Source organism: Sciurus carolinensis, chromosome 16 (assembly GCF_902686445.1).
Source record: "Sciurus carolinensis chromosome 16, mSciCar1.2, whole genome shotgun sequence".
Classification (NCBI taxonomy): Eukaryota; Metazoa; Chordata; class Mammalia; order Rodentia; family Sciuridae; genus Sciurus; species Sciurus carolinensis.
The window spans coordinates 16677767-16695787 of NC_062228.1; the positions used below are offsets into that span (position 1 = coordinate 16677767).

The 18021-nt window shown below is 44.2% G+C and overlaps 1 protein-coding gene across 1 annotated transcript in view; it reads left to right on the top strand.

The window, feature by feature from the left end:
* The first annotated feature begins 8015 nt into the window (after positions 1-8015).
* Positions 8016-18021, top strand: part of Smpd3 (sphingomyelin phosphodiesterase 3) — an 85107-nt gene continuing 75101 nt past the window's right edge. The window contains exon 1 of the mRNA XM_047527904.1: positions 8016-8199. The gene's annotated coding sequence lies outside the window, so the exon portion shown is untranslated. The remainder of the gene's footprint in view (positions 8200-18021) is intronic.

Sequence of the window (18021 nt, forward strand, 5' to 3'; positions counted from 1 at the left end):
TAGTTTGGCCACATATTTGCTGAGATGAACAGTTAAGATGGGGAGATTCCATAATATCTGGGGTGAGATCTACTGCTTCAGAGGGCAGAACTGGGACTGCATGACAATCACAGGAGGCAGACATCAACACCTGCAAAGCACTATGAAAACTGTACATTCTGTCCCATGAGGTGGTGAGATCCCCATCGCCATGGGCATGCAAACAGAGGCTGGAAAACCATCTGCATTGAGAATTCAGTCTCTTCCAACTCTAAGATGCTATGGGAAGCCTTCACTATGTGCTAAACACTGAGCACAATCTACAAGGTAGGCCAGTGGCCCTCAGCAAACCACCTGAGGACCTGATGATACCAAATATAAAATAAAAATGTGCACCATTACTAGACATCAATTAAATGTAAAGATGAAAGGAGGGACCATTTTATCCTCTTCATAACTAAGTGTAATACCAATGTCGGGGAGGCTGGTATAAAGCTAGAACATTCATGCTGCTGATTAGGTAAAAGAGGCACCACCCTTTTTGAAAGTAAAGTGGCAGATAGTATCAAAAACCCAAGACATGTTTAATCTTCCAATCCAATAACCATAAGTATATATGCTTGGGCAATTGCTACAAATTTGAAGGTATTCATTACATCATTATTAATTATGCAAGAAGTCTTAAATAAGGGAGAGGTTGTGAATAGTATGGTATACAATGGAATACTGGACCATCACTTCAGATGGTATTTACCAAGTCACTGTTTCTTAAAGGTAAATCTTGCATCCTATTCACCACTGTAGCCCCAGAACTATCTGGAAAACAAGAACATCTATCTCATTGAGTACTTGTTGAATGAACAACTGAGTGAACAAACTAAACACATGAATTCAAATACAGAAAAAATGCTTATTGCATGTTACATAAAAAACAGAATAATTAAGTATGAGCTAATGTTTTCAGAATATGAAAGGTTATACATACTAAATACATGTGTCCTAAATGTGGATGGCAATGTGGAAATTAGGGTCATGTATTGGGATGATGGACTGTTATTCTTATTCATTTGACATGTTTAACTGGATGCCTATTATGTACCAGGTACTTTTCTACATGCTATGAATACAGCAGTAAACCAAATAAAGTCCCTACCCTAATGAAGAGCTTATTCTAGTGGGTCACTGGAGAAGTGAAAATGAGGGACAGACATTAAAAAACAAGAATGCATATATTACATGTTGACAAGAGTTAATGAAAAAAATAAAGCAGAAAATGATAGAGAGGGCCAGGAGAGAACAGAATACCATTTTATAAGGGATGGACATGATATACCTAGTGAGAGAGGTAACAGCAGACAGAACAGCAAGTTCAAAGGTTCTTAGGCCAGAGGACACTTGGTGCAATCAAAGAACAACATGGTCAATGTCCTGGAACAGAGGGGGCTTATATAAGGCAGAGAGACAAAGGGAGTCAGAATATATGGCCCTGTAGGTTATCATAATGACTTCAGGGTTTATTCTCAAGGACACAGAGAAGTAACTAAAGAAATTTGAGCAGAAGTATGACATGATCTGATGTAAGTTTAAAAAGAATCATTCCTCTTATATTTTATGAAAGTTTACAATGATAGAAGAATTTTAAACTATGGACATGTTATCATAACATTCACAAACTGATTCACAAAATATTTTCTGAGTATCCCTTTCAAGGTGCTAGAAGAGAAGGCCTAATTCAAGATTACAGAGACACATCAACCATAAAAAAAAATCTTAAAATAACATTCCCTTTTAAAAGACAGAGATTGCTCTGTCTTTTATGGAGATCTTTTTTTTTTCAATTTAAATTACATGCATGTTTCATATTCTATACCAAGTCCCATAATTGCAAACTGGGATGCTGTTTGAGAAACCCTAAAGTTGGTTGTATATTTGACTTGTCTTAAATATTCCACATACAGCACGTCTGTGGCATCACTTACAATCCAGCAGTACTGATAGGAGACCCTTGTGGGAAGTCTGAATGTGCTGGCAAGATTATTTGAAAAACTAATAAAATCCTTGTAATCCCTTTCAAGGATGCAGAGAGGAAAATGGCTGCATTTCAAATTCATGGCATTTCAAAGGCATGAATTAAGCTCTAAGCTCTACATTTGGGAAAAAAAATCAACACAAGTTCTCTAATTTATGTTCTAAACTGAGAAAACAAATTGTTGCTAAGAAATGAAATTTGCAAAAAAAATACTCAAATTTGTTTCTTAAACACATTTTTCTAGTTGATATGCACATACTTAAAACTACAAACCATACCAAAATATAAATTACAGGAATCACTACTATTGAACTTGGTTGATACAACTTCACCATGAAATCTGGAGTTGCTTTTTGGTTTGGCTAATTTTATTCCTAGACATTCTTCCTTTTAGATGTGTGCAAAACTGAGCATGTGTAGATGATGTTGACACAATAGTTCTGTGAAAGTGTCTGAGAAAGCTCACTGCTTCTCTTCCTCCTTACACCCCAAACCTCAGGCTAGAGGACTTCCTCTTAGTGTCCCAATATCTTGGTTTCTGTGACACTCATGTCAGAGGGCTCTACACCCCAGTCATTGTCCTCGCCATCATCTAAGTTTGCAGTCATTGGAAATGGAGATCCCAGGGTTCCTCTCTCCTTCAAAGCAGCCATCTTTGTAGGAGACTTGCTAGTAACCCATTCAACAAACTTACCTTTCAATCCCACAACCTACTTCATCTACTCCAGTCACCCTGTCCCTGCCTCTGCCCAGAGCTTCTCCAACTCTGACCAGCAATGCCTGCTCTCTCTGGTCTTCCCTGCCACTCAACATATCTGTCCCTTACCCCACTCCATCCTGGCTTCACCTTCTCTTGGTGGACCACCAATTTTATTTCTCTGATTATCACCATCTCCAAATCCCTTATTTCCTTGTCTCCTTTTTCCACCAAAGCCCAGCCCTGAATCATCCTCACCAATAACTTTCTCTATACCTATCACATCCACACAGAATGATGCCCTACAAGTCCATAGTCCCAACCTCTGCAGGCCCTCACCACTTCCCTGCAACCTGTGAGTCACCATTAGCTTTCCCTTCTCTTTTCTGTAGTAGCCATCTTGAATCTTTTCCTCTTTATCAAAATTTTCCATCCCATTCCACCTCCTCCTACTGAGCACATATTCTTGTTTTCAATACCAGAGAAGAATGGCCATAAGGTATGAACTCCCTCAATTTCCTGACTCCTCCTTCCCTCATTCCCTTCCATCTTAGAGAAAAATGGGTTCTCCTCCTGCCTGAGGCTCACTCTAAGCCCTCCCACCTTCCACCGTCTCATAGACTTCATCCTTCAAACCCTCCTTCTCCTTTATCCCTGTCACTCTACCGACGTCTCCCCATCAGCCTTAATGACCTAATCTCTCCCAAAAGACAAATGTGTTCCTCAGCCCTATATCCTTTGTTTTTTTTCCTCTCCTCCTCTTTAAGACCAGTCCAATTCCAAGAGTTGTCCACATTCCCTCTCATTCACTCAGATTTCTGCCTCTACTAGACCACAGAACCTCATCTCTCCAAGGTCACCAGTGACCTCTTTGTTGCTTCATTTGGTTTGTTTTTTTCAAACCTTGGCTTATCTGACCTTGCTGCACCATGTCACCCTACTTCCTCTCTTTGGCATCATTATTACCCTGTTCTCTTCCTGTTTCTTTGACTGTTCTTTTTTGCCTGTCTTTCTGGGCTCCTTTTCCTCCACTTATTCCTTAAATGTTGACATTTCCCAAGGAATTTGGGTCTTTGTCCCTCTCTACTGAATGAGTTGACTCATTCTTATGACTATAATTATGATCCATATGTTGATAATTTGATAATTTATGACTCTACCTCCAGCTCTGGTCTCATAAGTTCCAAACCACCTGCTAGGGCATTTCACCTGGCCTACCACACTCAATTCAAATTCACCTCTTCCACTTTCTGCCTAACCTGGCTCCTTCACTCATTCACATCTCAGGGGAAGAGCACCACAATCCATCCATCTAGTTAACCTAAGGAAGAAGAAACCTGGGCCCCACACCCTCAGCGCATCGCTCACAAAGTCCTCTGAGTATTCACCTTAGGATAGCTCGGCTCTACTTTCCCACACACTCTGCTGGATCACTGCCACAGTTTCCCGGTCCACATCCCAGCCTCTTTTCCTGATCATTCTCCACACAGTCCTAGACCTTTAGAAATACATGTCTCCTTTAAAATCTTCATTAAAAATTGTTATATCCTCAGTCTAGTATGCTAAATTCTTTAGGACCCAGCACTGATCATTGCTCCAACCCCTCAGTATCTGAGATTCAGTATTAATTGCTGAGACCCTTTTGCCCCTCTAAGAAGGTATGAGACTGGCACAATTTTCCCTTGGAATCCTCTGCAACTCTAGCTTCTAAACATCTAGAATTCCATTCCTTTAGAGTTCTGTGGTCTAAATCCCTAAAAATAACAAAAAAGTTGAGCATTTTCTCATTAGTCAGGCACCTATCTCATCTAATCCTCACAACTCTGAGGTACACATTAGCATGGAGAATATCACGCTAAGTGAAATAAGTCAATCCCCAAAAACCAAAGGTCAAATGTTTTCTCTGATAAGTGGATGCTGATACATAATGGGGTTGGGGAGGGGGTAAGGGAAGAATGAAGGAAGGTTGGATTGTGTGGAGGGAAATGAGAGGAGGGGAGGGGTTGGGGGAAGGAAAGAGTGGAATGAGACAAATATCATTACCCTATGTGCATGTATGATTACACAAATGGTGTGACTCTACATCATGTACAACCAGAGAAATCAAAAGTTGTACCCCATTTGTGTACAATGAATCTAAATGCATTCTGCTGTCATGTATAACTAAATAGAACAAACAATAAAAATTTTTAAAAGAAAATGGAGACACACAGGATTAAAGATTAAATAACTTGACTGAAGTCACACACATATTAAGAAAGGGAATAGGGAGTCTGACCCAGATTACCTAGGATATCATCTTCTACATCTATTCATAGTCAAACTAATAGCTAATCATCCAAGATGGAAAATGTGAAAACAGACAAACATTTAAGTCTTAATATTTATGAAGTACTTTACATAAGGTGTCTCATTTATCCCTTACAACATTTTCAAATAAGTAAACTGCAGACCCAAGAAGGTAGTTTGTGCAAGGTCACAGAGCTAGTAAATGCATTTGAATTTCCTCACCTCTACCTTTATTAGCTTCTCCCTAACACCAATAAACAGCATTTACAATGGAAGAAACAAGTCCAACTCAGGGTCATATATCTATCTAATCAGAGGCAAAATCAGTATCAGAACCCAGGCTTCCTGACTCTTTTTGATTGGAAGATGCTATTTTAGTCCCTGCATTCACGGAGAATCAAGGGACCTTGACCTTTTCCTACTTGTAACAATTTCCTGAAAACTTGCACTATTTTTTTTTTTTTGCACTGTTGAGGACTGAACCCAAGTACTCATGCCTGCTAGGCAAGTGCTGTACCATTGAGCTACATCCCCAACCCTAGCACTACTTCTGAATCTCCAGAGGATTTCAGCTCTGGCTCCAGGTGGGCTTCTTTTGCAGCATTTTGCAGATTCTCTGCCAAAGCCCACCTTGGGCCAGAGTCCTCGCACTACCCACTTTTCTAACAGCCTCTGCTCTTATTGCATCCACAAAATTGGACACTAAGCTTCAGCACACATCTCATTTCCCCTGCTCCTTGCAGTGTTCTCATCTTCAGTAATGAGGTCCCATCTGTTCACCCAGCTCCAATTGCCTTCCTTGATGGTTTAGCCAGAATCGAAGCCCCTCTTCCATGCCTCTTAGAAGCTCTCTCAGTTCCTCCCTAAATGCCATCCAGTTTACTCATTCCCCATTCAGTCTTCCCTCCCTGGCTGTCACCAATTCAAGGATAACAAGATTGTTTTCTCTTAGGCTCTGCATCTTTGTTTTGAATTATTCTCAGGGCAAAAGTCTCCCTGGTTACATCCTTTTTGGCCATGACTTAATTATACTCATATATTAAGGCATTCTTCCCAGAAGGCCTCAGTTGATATACACCCAAAACTTCTGAAGGGATGACAAATGAAGCATGTTGGACTAAATTCGACTGTCTAGCCAACATCAGAACCGTGAGTGGGGAAAGATTCAGGTAAGATGCTATCTAGCAAGGTGGGAGGAACATCCTCCTGGTGCCCTATGAAGCTGAGCAGAGGGTTGAAAGAAGAGCAGAGACCTCAGGATGTGTCTACTTCATAACTCACAGGGGCAGAAGATTTTCCCCAGAGCCAGATGTGATGGCACAAGCCTGTAACTCCAACTACTTGGAAGCTTGAGACAGGAGGATCACGTTTGAGCCCAGCCCAGTCAACTTAGTGAGACTGTATCAAATAAAATTTTAAAAAGGATTGGGGTGTAGCTCAGTGGTAGAGCACTTGCCTAATAGAGAAGATCTTCCCCAGAAGGGGAGTGGGAGGTAGGGCACTTAGGCACAGAAAGGAGTAGGGCCAACATCTAGAAATAGAGGAACACGAAGAACTGGTGACATTTAGGGAAAAACTGACAGGAATAACAGGCATGGATCTATAATCCCTAGCATCATAGGATTGGAAGGACCTCAGAGCATTCAGGCAAAATATCCAAGCCCACCATATGGATGACATAAACATTTCTTCAAGGTGTGGCATCCTTCATGTTGAACATCTCCAGCAATGGGAAATGCCCAACCTTAAGAAATCAAGATTTTGGAGATGTTTATGAGTTAAGTTCAGTTAAATTTCTATTCATTTTCAACTCAACAAATATCCATGTATAGCCAATATTTCACTTAAGTACCAACTAAGTGCCAGATGCTATAGGCACTGGACTGTAAGTACAAATAATAGAAATATGGCCCCTGCTCTGTGGATCTCACATTTTAATGAGGAAGATGGGTATTGTAAACATGCACACAGAATAGGGGAAGTAGAGGGTGCTGCTCAAACACAGGGTGGGGCACGTAAAGCAGCGTCCAAGAGGCAGTATCTAGGTTGGGGCTTGAAGGGTGTTGAGGAGTTAGCTGAGGACATGGTGGAGGGGCCCAAGGGAGTGAGAGAAAACGGGTGTTTGAGGGTTCCCAGTTTCCAAAGAAGTCGGTATTGCAAGAAGGTGGAGTTCAGATCTTGAAGGGCCTTTCCAGTCACTCTGAGGAATGCGGTCATAATTCAGAAGACATTGGGGGGCCTGTGCAGAGTTTTAAGTCGAAGTAGCGCCCTCTGTCAGGTTGCAATGGAGGAGATGCTGCGGTATCCTGGGATGGAAAGGAGACAAGATAAGAAGGCCTTGGTGGGTCACCAAGGGATGTGACCAAAAGTTAAGCGTTCCTTTAGGACAAGATAGAGACAAAAATAAAGAGATAAAGTTTAGAGTGCAATGGGAAGGTCTCCTTCCCTCGCTTTTGCTGTCAGGGACCAAAGCGGCTCGCCCTCGGTTTGCCCCAGGACCTCCAAGTGTGGGCGATGGACGTCTCCTCGCCCCTCTTCTCAGATGGGAAAACTGAGGCCCAGGATCCTAAGGTGAGAACTGAAAAAAAGATAGTAGAAACAACCTAAGAAACTGTCCGAGGTCACGCACGATCTTTCGAGATCAAGCTGCCGACCCCATTTCTTCGTCAGGCATCCCCCACAGGCCATCTTTGCTATGGAAACAGTCCTCCCGCCCTCCTCCGCGCCTCGGTTTCTTCGATGCAATCTGGGAAATGCAGTCCATCTCCGATTGCCTGCCCGCGGTATAAGCCCATTCCGCGTCACTAAGGGACTACAAGTTCCAGAAGGCCATACGAAAACTCCGGCGGTCTCTGGGGAATGTGGTCTTGACCGAAGGACCCGGGAACTCGCGGGCGGGGCCAGAGGAATAGGGGACGGCGACCCCCCCAATGGGCAGCCTCCTGGGCGGGGCCTGGGTCGCCATTGGCTACGGCGGCGCGGGAGAGGCGGGGTCAGAGGAATGAGGCGCGGAGCTGTTCGCCGCTCCAGGTGCTGAGTCCAAGGGAGGCTCCGGACGCCAGAGCCGCGGTCGCCACCACCGCAGCTGCCGCAGCAGCCGCGAGATCCGCGGCCGGGAAACCGAAGCAGTAAGGAGCCGGTGGGCGCCGGGTGTTCTGCCGAGCGTGCTGCCGGGCGCTGATCGCTCTCCCGCCCGCTGTCTGAGGTTTGTGCTGCAAGATGCGCTTTTGTTTTATTGGAGGGGGGATGCACTGATCCGTGAGGGGGCCTGGGGAGTTGATCGGATGTGTAATGCCGCTCTTAAGACCGTCTGTCCCGGAAAGCTGCTGACTGACCCCGTGGCCCGGCGCCTGAGGTCGCAGCAGCTTGGGTTAGTTTTTGTTTTATGGTGAAGAGGCTTCTTGAGTGTGAGGGGCGAGGACTGGGGGACCCTCCCCCATCTCTCTTGGGAGAGCGTGGAAGGCTTGGAGTCTCCCTCCCCCTGTGCCTGAAGTCGAGGCTGCTTGGATTATTGAGGCTGGGTGGGAGTGCTCTGGGATAAGAGGTTCAGAGGCAGGGGGATCCTTCCCCACAACACCCCAGCTGCTCGAGGTTACAAAGGGATTGGTTGTGATGAATGAGACCGCGGGACTCCTCCCCTCAATTCAGACCCTCCTGGGTTGCGAGTTGTAAGGGAGACCCTTCCCCGCGCCCTCCCCCTGCAACCTAGGGTTTTATGAAGAGGGAGACTGAGGATGTGGGTAGACCAAGGACTCTTCCCCTCACCATTTCTACTCTCCTAGATTTTTTTTTTTTTGGCGGGGGGGGGGGTGTGTTGAGATGTGAGGGGGAAATGCCAGGAGACCCCCCTCCCCTATTTGCTCAAGTACCCCTTAAACGAAAGCATTGACAGATGCTCATGGGCTTGCGTGCCCGGGCCACTCCAAGATGGGACAGAGTGGCCTGGGTGTGAGAGGTGGATAGGGGGAAGTAAGAGGGTCTGAGGAACCCCTCCCTACCTGGCTCTTCCCTCCCCGACCCTCTCCACCTGGATCCAGGTTCTGGGCCCATTGAATCAAGACGACCCTCCCTTCTCCACCACACCCCGAGAACCAGAGCTTCTGCACCTCAGGCGGGGAGCCAACCCTAGATGGGCATGTGTGGGGCAGGACGGGGCGGGTCCCCTCTCAGGCAACCCGGAGCTTCAGGCGGATGTCCCCTGCGCTGCTCCATTCCGCGTGGGGCGTGCCCCAGATCCGGCCGAGGGTATCTGCTTCCCGGGCGCTCAGCGGCCCCTCCTGGGTGCCTGGCTTTCGCGCACTGCCCAGGCATCCATGGGAGGACAAAGCCGCCGTGGCTGCACTGGCAGGCGTGCGCGGCTGGCTGGGCGAGGGGCGCGGCTGAGTGGGGGGGCCTCGGGCGCGGCACGGGTTGCTTCCGCAGAAACGTGCGAGGAGCCAGGAGGGAGACAAAGCGCGCTCGTTCTTCGCGAACCCGCGCGAGCGTGGATGGAAAATCCCGAGGGAGGAGGCGGCTGCTCCTGGACAAGGCACTTGCCCCACACCCTTTCCTTTCCCAACCCTAGAACCCCCTGCCAGTCGGGTCCCCAGGATAAGGTCGGTATGCACGATGGTGACCAGGGCCAGGACTTGTGACCACGAGGACAGGGATAGGCAGGGCTCCACCTTGCAGAGAGGTATGGGGTGTAGGGGACATGAGTGGGTCAGAGTCTGGAGGGGTATTCTAACTGCCCCCCACCCATCAGCCATATTAGGTCAAATCTCATGGGGGGGGGGGAGAGTTTGTATTAGTGATAATGTGGGTCAGAGCTGAGTTCATGTGTATGTATCATGGTGAGACTGAACCTGGCAGAGAAGAAAAAGAGAAAGAGAGGAGAGAGGAAAGAGAGAGAAGAGCCACTTACTGCTAGCCTTCAATGCCAAAGAACAGGATAGTCAACCACTGAACTCTCAGGTCCCAGTAATGACCTAGGGTCTGCCTTCAGGATGGAGGCAGCTTCAGGCTTCCTTGGGACTATCTTGCAAGCCTGGGTATGGTCCAGTAAGTGGGACTTCACAAAGATGAGAAATTCTCTTCAGCCTTTCTAGAGCCTCAAGGCTTATCCTACATCCTCACCAGTACCCTGCCCTTCCCCTCCCTCAGAGACTTTATCCTGCCATAATGGGCTACCCTGAGGACCAGAGTTCTGCTCCACTACTACCATGGGCTGCCAAGTAAGGTTGGGTTTTTTGTTTGTTTGTTTGTTTTGGAAGTATGTGTGTATGTGTGCTCATCAACAGAGTCCCTTATGATGTGGGTGCAAGATGTGTGGCAAGGCTAGGGTTGCTGGTCAGTTACAGATGGAGTCTCAGAAGTGCCAGGTACATTGACAGAGAGGAAACCAGGATGACACAGGATTCCACTATGAGGTAACACCCCTAGAAGATAACCCAACCCTCCCATTCCTGCTCACCCCTAGCAATTGGCTCCAATTTCATGGTACTTTTACAGCAAAGGTGTTGTGTGTCTTTGAGAAGTCTTCTTCCTATAGGATAAAAGGCTAGACTGTGACCAGTGGAATAGCTGGTACTAGACAGGGGAGTACCAGCCTGCCGGTCCAGTCCCCACAAATGTCTACTGCCAGTATCCACAGCGACCTCTGCTGGGAGAAAATCAAACCAAGGCACAATTTGACAACCAGTACTCGGCCTTACTGTAGAAGCACAGAGGTGAGGAGTGGGCATTGTTAAGTAAAAACCACAAACCTTCCTACTTGGGGGCTCCCTGTCTACCTTTGGAGTCCTGGGTTGATTTTCTTACCTGTGGTTCCTTCAAGAAAGTTCAAGCAGTGGAATTGCTGCTGTCTTCAGGCCTATGGAAGTGTTTAAAGAGGACCTAAAGACCTTTGTGTTTCTGTTCAGTTGAGGATGGGCATCAAGCTCATTCATGAGGACAATGCATGGAAATATTTATCAAGTTTACAAAGCTTTAGACATCTTCCTTGTCTTTCTTCTATCTTTTACTGTTCCCTTCCTTTCTTTTCCTGTTTCTCTTTTATCATCTTCTCTTCCTCATTATTAAATTATTCAATAACATTTTTTGAAGATAAACCTTCTTTTCTTCAATAGTGATGTGGCCCAGAATATGCAGACATATGGAGGCTATCACTAAATGCAAAAAGCTTGCAAATGCTGGCTCTTCCAGACCTAATGATAGGAGTGGGGGAGATGGATAAGACATACTTAGTCCTAAATGCCCACTTGGTGACATGTGTCTCTTCTCCTGGAGTTACCTGAAGGGATTTCATGCTGTCACAAAATCATTAGAGCTCCTCAAAGAAAAGGAGGTATTTAAATACCTGGCATTGTTCTTACTTTGGCATCCATGTGATTTGCATTGAACTATGTGACTCAGTATCATAAAGTAAAAATAGGACTTAATTTCTTCCTCGCCTGTTTGGAAGGTGACTGCATATAGTGTGTTGTGTTCTGCATGGGAGAATGAAAAGCTAAATTACCTCATAAATTGAACCACCTGCTTATCCTGATTAGAGAATGGTGCTTAACATCACCTACAGGCAGTAACATTATTTTATGTTTCTTTTAATTCATCCCTGAATCTCTGTCTTGTAAAACATTTCCTCATGCTCATACATTATTACTTTCACTTGAGGTTAATCAAGAATGTTTAATCCTTGTACTGAAGCCAAACAAATTAAATATCAGCAGATACAGGAAGATGTGGGTGGTGTTTCTGTTCTTTTTGGGCTCAGAAAATTCTTGAAGTTCATAGGAAAGAAGAAAAGGACTCTACAGTTCAGTAAATCTTATGGTAGAGTTATGACTTTCTGAGGAGAAGCCCCTTAGCAATTTCTGGGAGGGCTCGTCATGTTGAAGAATCTGAACATGCATGCCAATGTCAGCATGCATGCTGGGAGTGAGACTGCAGCCCCTGGGATTCCTAAAATTCTGACACTAAACAGCCTTTTGGGGACAATTCCCCCAGGTTCTCCCTGCTCCCTCTCCTCTCCCACAGGCAGAGCACAGAGTTGCTAAGGAGTGGAGCTGTCCAAGGTTCTGGAGAACTGGCCTCACTCCTCCCAGTGGGAAGAAAGTGCATGGAACCAAAGCAAGAACTGAGGGCAATGGCCTCTGGGGGGATTTCCCTATAGCTGATCACAGAATGGAATAGGAGGAAACAGCTGTAGAGGCTTTTACTGCATCACTTTGAATGAATCCATTGGCAATCTCTATTTAAAGAATTACAAGCTAATAATAAGAGGAAACATTTTCTGAGTCAGGCTCTTCACATGAAAGAATGTATTTAATCCTCGCAGTTCTATGAGGTAGGTGGTGGTGTTATTCCCACTTTCAAGATAAGGAAACAAAGCTTTTAGAGAAAAAGGGCCTGCCCAAGGTCACACAGAAGGGCAGAGTTTAGGTTCCATCCTGAATGTCTTAAACTCTGGAATTCCCTCCTTACCACATTTACTCCCTGCTGCTATTAAGGAAGCAAAACTGAAATATTGGACTGTCTTATATAAGGTTCTAACCAAATTTTAGAGAAATGGAATTGAAAACAGCTAGGATTCAGACATAAATCACAGAGTCCTTTCAAGTTCAGCAAGGATATTGCCATTCTTTACGTCTTATCCTCATAAAAGGTTTGTTACCTGAACATTGTTACCAAAGAAGAGAAAAGGACAATGTAATGATCCTCATGACCAGTAGCACAGAGTTTTCTTTCTAGAGTGGAAAAATTTCACAGTAAACCAAACCCAGATGGCAACAAAATGGTTTTGGTCTTACTTCCTTCCTTCTTTCCTTCCTTCCTTTTTTTTTTTTTTTTCCTTCCTTTTTAAGAAAGTAAGGAGAAAAAAATTCCATGAGGAGGCTGTTATTTTTGTCAAAGAGTGCATGTAGAACCAAAGAAACAGGGCTTATCTTTATTTTATAGCATCCTGTTCCAAAGCTAAGGACACCTGGATATTGTTAGAAGACTCCTTCCACCTATTTCCACTCTCAGATTTTCACAGCAAAGCTTCTAACACCTAAATAAAAATCTCCACTGCTGTAAGCCTCAGCAAAACTCAGGGACGGATCACATTCCTGTCCTTATGTCATCACAGCCAATGTTCTACCTTCATATGTGGCTGCAGGACTCCTGAAGCTGGGCAGGTTGGGGTTTGGTGAACTTCACGTCATTTGTCCTTTGGTCCTCCTAGGGTGGCAGTTCCAACTGCTCCAGTCTTGCCACACACACAGGAGCTTGTGCCTGAGAATTCCCCATTTAGTAACTGTAGGTTTGGGTATCTAATGGGGGTAAGAGGAATAAAATAGTACTTTTCCTCCTCTCCCTGGACTTTGGTCTGCACAAACTCAGATAGGCAGCCTTGTCTCTTAAGAAAATGCCTCACATCAAACTGGGTCTCCGCCCCTTTTTGAGTGATTTCCTTTCCCTTCCAGGCTGGGACTTTGCAGAGCTCTGACGCAAGGCTCAAAGACTGCTATTGCATTTCCCTAGGGCACTTGGAGGCCAAGGACCCAGCTCCCCATCTGGGTCTGCTCTGACTCATAGGACCAGAGACAGATTTGATTGTTTTCTTATTTAGAGTCATTAATTAACTCTCCTCAGCACCAGAACAGCATGGAATAAGAGGGAGGCCATTTGTGGGGATCTCTAGGTAGCCATGCCTAGAGCTAAGCACCTCTTCTTTGCTAACAGGATCAGAAAAAATTTTTAATCCTGAATATAACCCTTCAGAAGGCTTAGATTATCAAGACTTTTATCCAGTATAAGAAAGGAAACAGAAATGCATGCAATTGTTAAGACTGCTGTAGTTATTCTGACAATAACTGGAAAGCTCAGGGGTCCCTCAAAGGAGGACTGGATTTATATTCATTCAACAAATATTTTTTGTGCCTGAAATGTGCCAGGCACAGAGGTGGACTCAGGAAAAAAAAATCCCAGCTTGGCATAAGTCTTGTCATATAGAAATATTGAGCAGAATGAGGAGGGAAAGGATGCAGAACACTTGGAAAGGGTATGTGCTATAAGCAGAGGATTTTTAAAAATGAAAAGAACCTTAATAATCATAAACCATCATCTCTTTTTATCATAAGGAAGGAAACTGAAGGAATTGGAGGGTTGCTGTGGCCATAGCCCTATTTGCAAAGATGGCTCTTAGAACCAAGGTTTTATAATATCTAACATATGTTCTTTCTACTGTTCTAAACTGCTGTTCTGTTCATCAAATTATCCAAAGGGCACATTTCCATTAACATAGCCTTTTTTTTATCCAATACTAATGCAACAGCCAAATTTAAAGTTGAAACAGAAACAAATGGTAAAATAGGAAATTCAGAAAGCCCATCTTTATCCATTGTCCAACATGGTAGCCACTAACTAACTACTGAGCACTTGAAATGTGGCCAGGTTGAATAAGATTTTGTATATATATTGAGTTAAATAAAATGTATTTTAAAAATTAATTCCACATGTTTTTTAACTTCTTTAATATAGTTTTAGGTTTATATGAGGTTTGGGGTGCAGCTTAGTAGTAGAGTGCTTGCCTAGCTTGGCTATGGGTTCAATCCCCAATTCCAATATATATCTATATGTACATATATAGATATAGATATAGATAGATATCATATATACATATGAGCATAATTGTATGTGTGGCTTGCTTTTATAGCCATATCTCATATTTCTACTGGATAGTTTTATCCTAGATTGTTCCATTTTGGAGGAAATTTTCTTTATAAACTGATGCATTTAGCAAAGTAGATTTTATAATCCATTGATCTGAGATTGAAACCTGGCTCTACCATTTGGGCTGTGTGACCTTAAACTATCATTTCCTCATCTCTCAAATGAGGATGATAACTGCCTGCCTGAGTCCTAGGTTATGAGTTAAATTACTTAGAACAGTGACTGGTCCATTGTTAACATTTACTTAATAGTAACTGTTGTTAATAAAAGAAGCTGATAGAATCTTAAAGGACAGGGCAATGGGAAGAAGAACTAGCAGGCAATTTTCAAATAAATTAAGCAAAAAATTTACTCCTCATTAAAACATGATTGAAAACACTTGCTAAGTATAAGTCATGAGTTGCTGTGATGTGGCCCCTATTTTCTGGCAGATAATGATGCTGAGGAAAATTTTCAAGCCATTTACATAAGCATACAATGAATAAACAAATCAGCTAACTGCATTAAGCACAGGTCTTGCCTTCTGCTAATGGGTTGAGGAAGAGAATGATTAGAGGGTATTTGTACCAGATGACTCAAGAGCTCCAAGTCTCTTGGACTCCAGGGTTCCTCAGAGAAATGAGAACTGTTATTCCTCTCGGGACAGGAGTCAGACATACCCAAGGTCAAGCTGCTCTGCCACTCCCATTAGCTTTGGTCAAAACACTGATTCTCAGTTTCCTCTTCTGTAAGAACTTACAACTCTCTTGTAAGCTTCAGTAAGGAAGAAATTAGAAAATGCATATAAAATACCTAGTACATAGTAGGCATTCAACAAATGGTAGCTAGTACTAAGTGGCACTTTGGGTGCTCCTTAAAAAAGAACTTTGGGTTCTATAGTAGAGAATTTTCTGTTCAGAATCGCCAGAGCCTTTTCTATAATTCTGTTGTTTTATTCCCCATCCCCACTTGGTCCCTGAGGGCCTGAAAGGACAGTTTCACCTGATTAAGGGTGTCTATAGTGAAATGTAGGGGTTCTGTAGTTTTGAGCACACTACACAATTTTTTCATGTTCTCCTCTATCCAGTTTACACCTGTGGGGTTTTTTCCCTGGAATGATGAGGCAAGCAGCAAAATGGGCATTGTTCTCCAACTCATTTCTCTGACCTTGGTGTTTAGAGTATTTTATATGCAGTTTTATTTTTTAAAGAAAGGACAAACATGGAGAGCAAGCTCTAGAACCATGTTCTTTTGTCTCCCAGGGCAGCCGTGGGTCCATTTGCTGCTCATTGTTTCTGTTCTTGATCATCTCTTCTTCCTCCAAAAGTTTGACTTTGAGCCCAAAGAGATACATGTTAAGCTCAATGAAGATTTATGTTAACAAGCATGTTAGACTATAGAGAAAACACTCAGGTTAGTTCCATAGGAAGGGTGGGATGTGCTTTAGTAGGAGACCAATACAGTCGGATTTCTTGAATCAAGATGGTTGGTGGATTGAGGTCGGAGGGACCCTGGAGGTGGACTCACTTCAGTTCTGTTGAGGGGTGCTGGTTTACAGGGACCAAGTGCCAGTACTAAGTTTTGGGGGATAGTCTATTGACATGCATATTTTCTCGATCTTTTTTGTTCACTTAAAGAAACACTGAAGACTGTGTAGCTGAGGTGTGAGTATTTTGAGAATCCTTTCCCTGGAGGGACCCAGGGTCTGGTGGGGAGAGTAGAGGTTCCCCTGTGCAGAATGAGCCAAAGAGCAAAGGCCGAATTAACCACAGGGAGCTTGGTTTAAAGTGGGTCGGCTATGGCAGTGGGAAAGCTGTGGATCCTTGTTATACCTCAGTCTGAATCTCATTTTTACCATCAAATACATGGCCTTGGGCTGGGATTGTGGCTCAGTGGTAGTGCACTTACCTAGCACTGGGTTCAATCCTCAGCACCACATAAAAATAAAAAAATAAAGGTATTGCGTCCATCTACAACTAAAAAATACTTTTAAAAATATGTGGCCTTAGGCAAGAACTTAAAGCTTTCTGAGTCTCGTTTTCCTCACCTGGGGCAACAAAACCAACTCTTCCTGGGTTGTCAATATATAAACAAATGTTTTAGGATAATACCATCCCTCCTTTATTAAATGGTTACAGTGGATCAAGCGTTGTGCTCCTCACTTTATATGTATAAAAGACAACCATTATTATCCTTGGTTTGTTTATTTTTGTACCAGGGATTGAACAGGGACACTTAACCATGGAGCCATATCGCCAGTCCTTTTTTGTATTTTATTTAGCGACAGGGTCTCACTGAGTTGCTTATGATCTCCCTAAGTTGCTAAGGCTGGTTTTGAACTCACGATCCTCCTGCCTCAGCCTCCCAAGCTGCTGGGATTAAAGGTGTGTGCCATCGCACTGGGCTTATCCCTGTTTTATAGCCAAGGAAAGTAATGGCTTTCAGAAACTTGCCTAAGGTCACACAGACAGTAATAAGCAAGACCAGGACCCCACTAGCAATCTGACTGCAGAACTTATTCTTAACCACTGTCATCACTGCCTCTCTGGTTGAAGGTCAGCAAGCCCAGAAACTATTTGAAGGAGGAGAAGATAATTGTGGTTAGTTCCTGAGGCTGGCTTTGAACTCATGATCCTCCTGCCTCAGTTGTTAGAATTACAGGCGTGAGCCACTGCACATGGCCTTCTGCTTAGTCTTCAGCGTGGGTACAATATGGAAAAACTCTCAGGGGTGAATAGAGTGGGGAGAGAAGCCAGGGAAAATCTGTGAGGAAACGAGTAGGGGCAGGAGTGCCAATGGTGTGTTCCGGAGGCAGTGAAATGGAGAGGAGTTTCTGCAGAAAATAGATGTTTGGAAAGCCTTGAATCTCAGACTACCAAGTGTTAGAGAACCAAACACGTTCATAGGCAAAGAAAGGGATGTGAAATCTGAAATCACCAGTGTGGGGCATCTCACTGCAGGTGGGCATTTTGTTGCAGTGTTGAGCATGCTCACCAAGGTACCCAAAGCCCGGACTTGTGGAGGGCATGGCCAGACAGTGCCACAGTCCAGCATCCCTACCAGGGCTCCCCACTTTTCAAAGAATTTGCATGGCCTTTTCTCTCATTTGGTTTTCACAACACCCTAGGCAGTAGAAGGATGGGCAGTCTGCTGCAAGGACTGCTGCCTGTGTCAAGTGGCAGGCTGCAGAGGCTGCCAGGAAGCACAGATGCCAAGAACAGCTGTGGTGCCCAAATTCAAGCTCGAAGCTTAGGAGAGGCCTTCTCTGCAAGAGAAAAGGCGGAAGATTTGCTCCCTGGGCTCTGGCCCTTTCCCTGTGTTCTAGAAGACAGGCAGTTTTGTCTTTTGGTTTGTG